This window comes from Sminthopsis crassicaudata, chromosome 6 (genome assembly GCF_048593235.1).
Source record: "Sminthopsis crassicaudata isolate SCR6 chromosome 6, ASM4859323v1, whole genome shotgun sequence".
NCBI lineage: Eukaryota > Metazoa > Chordata > Mammalia > Dasyuromorphia > Dasyuridae > Sminthopsis > Sminthopsis crassicaudata.
Window position 1 is genome coordinate 80,627,467 of NC_133622.1, and position 6,000 is coordinate 80,633,466.

Consider the following 6,000-nt stretch of genomic DNA (forward strand, 5'->3'; position numbering starts at 1 on the left):
ATTCTAATTCTTTGTCATCTTAAAAAAAGTTAAAAATATGTCTGTGCGTCCTTACAGTTTGTTTTCTTTTGATTAATTCCTCCTTTTATTTGCCCCCTCTCAAATTTACTTTTCTCCCTTCTTCTCTTTCCCATTTCTCTGTTGAGTGGAATGTATATATCTACCTATTCTATGTGCATAAATTCTTTAATACTTTGATCAGTTTAAATGGGAGATTCAAGTGTCAGTTGCTCTCCCTATTTCTTTCTTCCTTTTGTATAGATTTATGCATATTCACATCGGTTATGTGAGATAATTTTTTCTTAAGCCTCCTTTCCCTCCCCCTGCCCATGAATTCCTTTTCTTGTGCCTTTCCATTCTTCTACTTTTTAAACATTATCAAGATTTGAAAGAACCATTCCCAGATTTCTTCCATTTGTTCAGGTCATTTGTTTTTGCTATGAGATACCTTTTGCTTTCTTCTGCAAAACTGTTTCTACTTTTCCTTAAATTTTTACTTCTTATCACAATCGATGGCACAGAGTAGAAAAAATTAATCAATGATTAATAGCAGACTGCTTTTTAGTTAGAATAATCTAATTTGAATCCTCACCTTATCATTTTCTATCTCTGTAGTAAATCACTCAAATTTTCTGTACCTCAGTTTTCTTTTTATTAAAATACATTTTCACCTCAAAATTTATGATCCTATGAGTATAATAGAAGTGAGTTAGAAAATGTCCAGGAACAATAAAAATTGTCTCTGTTTTAAAGGATATTATCATAGCATGTCCTGGAAAGCTTCCATGGTTTTAGGTGTAATGTTCAGGCTAGTTTTCTAGAAGTCCTCCAGAAGGGGCTTGGTCTCAGCAAGATAGACACTTCGAGAATGGACAAGAATAGAATACAAAAGTATTTATTGTCTCTTACACAGTCTGTGTCTGTCATAATCTGACCCAGTCTCAGTCTGACCCAATCTCATCCAGCAGTCTTACAGTCTGCCAGTCTCAACCTGTCTCCCCCGAATCTGACTTTGTCCCCAGTTTAAAAACCCTATTACAATTACATCATTACAGCATACTGAGTATGTGTGAACTAGAGAACCATTACATTATCATGCTAAGTACTAAGTATATGTATACTAGAGAGCCATTATCTCATCAATTCCACTGAATTAACACCTTGTTTCAAGTACACTTCTCCAGAGTTCTGGCTCTCCCCACTAAGGATTAAGGTGACATCTATCTGGACAAATAGAATTATGCAGTTTTCTCTTTCAATCTATTTGAGAGATATAGAAAATATTTTTTAAAGAGTAGTAACTGTTAAAACCTTACTTTGTCATTCATTCTTTCAAAATAAGCATTTATTAAAGGACTATTGTTTTATAGAAATTCAAAAAAGAAAATGAAATGGTCTCTGAACTCAAGTAGCTTTTTTAAGCAGGAAGGTCTGAATTTGAATCCTACTTAAGACATGTCATAATTGTTGGATCCTAGATGAGCCACTTAAACTGTCTGTGCCTGTTTCCTTATCCTCCTCCTTCCTGGAAGGGATTGGTCTCCATGGCATCAAATTTTCTTCCAAGTAATTTGCATAATTAGTTTCTGTAAAGGAACTTTATGGCTAAAAAATTCTCTGTATTCTTACTAAGAAACTGTTACAAATAAAAAAAAATTGTGCTCAGGGTGAATATATATATATATATATATATATATATATATATATATATATATATATGTGAAAAACAAATAATACTGGGGCAGAATAAAGATCCTTTTGGAACAACCTTGAGAAGACTAGAAGACCCCAAGACTAAGATTTAATCAGCATGAAGTGTAAACACCCCTAGGCTAGGTCCCCAGAAACAGCAAGTGGGGAGCCCTGAGGCTAGTTGGGTTCAGAGCTAGTCTCAGTCATAGTCACAGAATCTTTCACCCTGTTGGGCAGTGTAGGGAGTCCAGGGGTCCAGGAAGACTGAAGGAACATCCTTTGATTATGAATGCCAGGCCTTACTGTGCTGCAGAGACAGAGCTCTTGGAGGGAAGGAACCAACACACTAGATCAATTTAGTAGCAGTGGGACAGGACATTGTTAGCTATGGGAACTTGCGAGAAGGGGGATTTTTTTTGTTTTGGGGTTTCTGGTCAGAGGAGAGACCTGAAGTGACCCCAAAACCAGGATGAGAGTTGCTTACACTAATAGTTGTCATTAAAAAAAAATGAACAGGCAAAGAAGAAAGAAATCAAGCATATAAACTTTCTATGGGAATAAGGAAGGCTAGGGTTCATCTTCAGAGGAGGACAGTGAAGTAAAAACAGCTTCTTCTCAAAGAGTAGTTAAGTGATTATCTTCCCAGAAAGAATTTAAAGAACTAAAAAAAGACTTCAAAAATAAAATGAGAGAAATTGAGGAAAAACTAAAAAAAAATCAAAGAAAAACAAGATTATGAAAAAAGTTAACCAACTAGAAAAGGAAACACATAAATTAAAAAAGAAAATAATTCTTTGAAAATTAGATTTTGGTAAAGGAATAATTGGACTACTGCAAGCTATGGCCAAAAAAAGGACCTTTACATAATAATGCAAAATATTATCTAAGAATATTGTCTTTGAATGAGAATATGAGGGGAAAGTAGAAATAGAAAAAAAAATCCACTTCTCACCGCCTCAAAGAAATGCTATATGGAAAACTTATACAAATATCATTACAAAATTTTGAAACCCTCAAATGAAAGAGAAAATTCTAAAAGAAACAATCAAAGAAACATAAATTCAAATATACTGAAGCTACAATTGAAATTGTACAGGATTTATCAGCAACTACAGTAAAAAATAATAGGTTTTTGAATAAAACATATTGGCAATCAAAAGAACTAGGCCTGTGACCAAAAATATCACATCCAGGAAAACTAACCATTATGTTGAATGGGGGAAAAAAAGAAATTTTTCAATGAACTTACAGATTTTCAAGACTTTGTCTCAACCAAACCTGAACTCAGGAGATAATTTAGCATATGAGTGTCAACATCAAAGATTAATTTCAAGGGATCAATAAGGACAAATTGCTTATGTTTTTTCATAGAAATTTATAAGATGTTAAAGATTAGTAATTGGTGGTTCAAAAGAAAGATTGGGGTAGAACTGAGTATGATCTGACTCTAAAAACAAAATTGTCTAGGAAAAGGTAAAAATGTGTAAATGAATATGAGTATTTGTGTATACATCTATGTTTATGTATATACATACATCTCCATCTACACACACACATATACATACATACATATCTTGTTAAATATTTTGAATCCTCTTTGATGTTTTTCTGGGCATATGACAATGTTTTGGGCTTTTGTTTTTGTTTTTTTTTTTTTTGTTTTTGTTTTAATTTTCTGACTTTTTCTATTTTTCTTTTTTGTATTTAGTTTTGAATAAATAATAATAAAAAGAAAATATGATGACATTTTTGGTAATTACATTTATTATGCCTCTGTAATTTTGAATAGAAAAGTATTCTGAAAACTTATGTACAATATGGCACTTTTTTGAACCAAGTAAAGACCAAATAGAGCTTTAAAAAAGTCCTTTGACCTTTGTCCAGTTAGTGGCTGATTAAAAATTATGTGCAGAGTATTGTGACTGCAATTCTGCAGGAGGCAAAAGCAGATGGAGTTGCTTCCCTTCCGGGGGTGAGGCAGATGTCACAGCTGCCTACCAGCCATCATTAGTACTTGGACATCAGTGTACATATTACAAGTTCCTCCACCTCAATTTTGAGTTAATATTGAAAAATTAATATTTCCCAATTTCTGCTGAGGTTGATGTATATCCTATTTTGAAAAACATTGGGGAAAGCTAGGTGGTGCAGCCCTGAACTCATACACTTAACACTTCTTAGCTGTGTGACCCTGGGCAAGTCATTTAACTCAAATTGCCTTAGCAAAAAAAGAAGAAGAAGAAGAAGAAGAAGAAGAAGAAGAAGAAGAAGAAGAAGAAGAAGACAACACAACAACAACAACAACAACAACACTGAGGTTTGATGTTCTTCAATATGATTTGTTTATTATTACATGCTTTTGGGTGCTTATCATATTCAATGGCACTTCAGAAGCTTGGGGAGTTTGAGATTGATATTTAAGAGCTGAAACAAAGAAAATTAGAAACAAGCTTTAAGAATTCTAGAAGATAACAGACATTAATGGGATTGGTTATGGAAGGTTATAATCACTAAATGTGTGTTATTAGTTAGGTTTTAGGTTTACTTGAATAAATGATTGAAATGAATGAAGTATTTAATATTTACTATATGTATGTGACCAGCCCTGTGCTAAAGCCTGGGTATGGAAATACAAAAATGGAGACTGTTCCTGTCCTTAGAGAGCTTACACACTTAATCAGTTTATTTTTCATATTAATATCTGGCTAGTTTTGAATGAGAAGAATTGAGTTCAAATCCTCATTCTGAAATTTTCTACCTCTGTAGTAAGTCACTCAACCTCTCTGCACCCACTTTTTTCTTTAAGACAAAAGGGTTGGGGTTGTTCTATGTCAAAATTTATGATCCTTTGAAGACAATAGAATACATGTTGGATATTTCATTACTGCTTCAGTCTTTACTTGGTGGATCTCCAAAATTATGTAACATAAATAGCAAATAAAAATGTAACAGAGACAAATACTCATTTTTCATGTTATAGTACATAATTTGCTACATGCAAATTATGTTTCTTCTATTAATTATTGCAACAGCATGATGTAGTAGATAGGGCACTGAATCTATTAATGTCCAATATAAAGAAAGACACCAACCAAAAGATACCTTAGATCCTCAATAACTATGACCCCATCTCTACAAACCACCTGATCTCTCTGTGCCTCATTATCTTCATCTTTATGAATCAATGGTTGTATTTGATAGGCTTGAAAAGTTTTCCTACTCTAAATCTGTGATGCTATGAAACTAGAACTCTATGAATTCATCTGGTGCTCTTATCAACAAATGGTATAAACAGATGAGAAAAATGAGGAACAAATATTTTTATATGCATAAAGCTATTGAGAAATTTTGTTGTTCAGTCATTTCAGTCATATTCCATTACTCTTGACTACTTTTGGTGTTTTCTTTTCAAAGAAATTAGAGTAGTTTATCATTTCCTTCTCCAGCTCATTTTGCAGATGAGGAAACTGAGGCAAATAGGATTAAGTATTTCTGTTAAATTTGTTTTGGGAAAAACAAAATCCATTTTCTTCCCAAATTCTTTATAAAAGTTATCACATACAACTTTAATATCACACTTCATAATAAATAATAAACAGTGATTTCTGTTATATTTAATAATGAATAACAAATAAAATAATAATAAAATCTTTTTCAAATTGTTCTGATCACGAGTTTGATAATTTTTGGCAAATATTGTTTCTAAAAATACATTGCAAGATCAACTACTATAGCTGTTCTTTTATGAAAAAGGGTTGGACGTAGTGAAATGGTAATTCCTTTTTTCCTACTGTTTTGGGATCTGGCTCAGGGGACCCAAATTTTTTTTCTGAGACTTGGTTTTCCTATTTTCCCTGAGATGAAACTGCAGAAACTCCTTATAGTTCTGACTTGCTTTATTTGAAGACCTAAGTTAATTTCCTTTTCCTTAGATAATCTGTTCCCTCCATAATTTCAAACTGTGTATGTGGTAGAGTAAAGGTTTAATATATTAATTTTGCACTTAGTTCAAACATTCTAAATGCAAACTATCTACCAGCCACAGTATTCCTGGCACCAGGAATTAAAAGGGTATGCTACCATATTTGGTTAAAGTAGTAACAACAAAAACAATTTCAACAAAATTTTTTTCCTTTCTAATCTCATGAATTTATTTCATGCTTTTAAAAGCATAATTCTGAGAAGGGCTCCATATGGCAAAGGGCTTCAGCAAGCTGCTGACTAAGAAAGATAATGGACCTGGAATAAGAAGAGTCATGAATTTTGGCTTTGGGATATTTATTCAATGAATGATTGTAGTTATTTTTT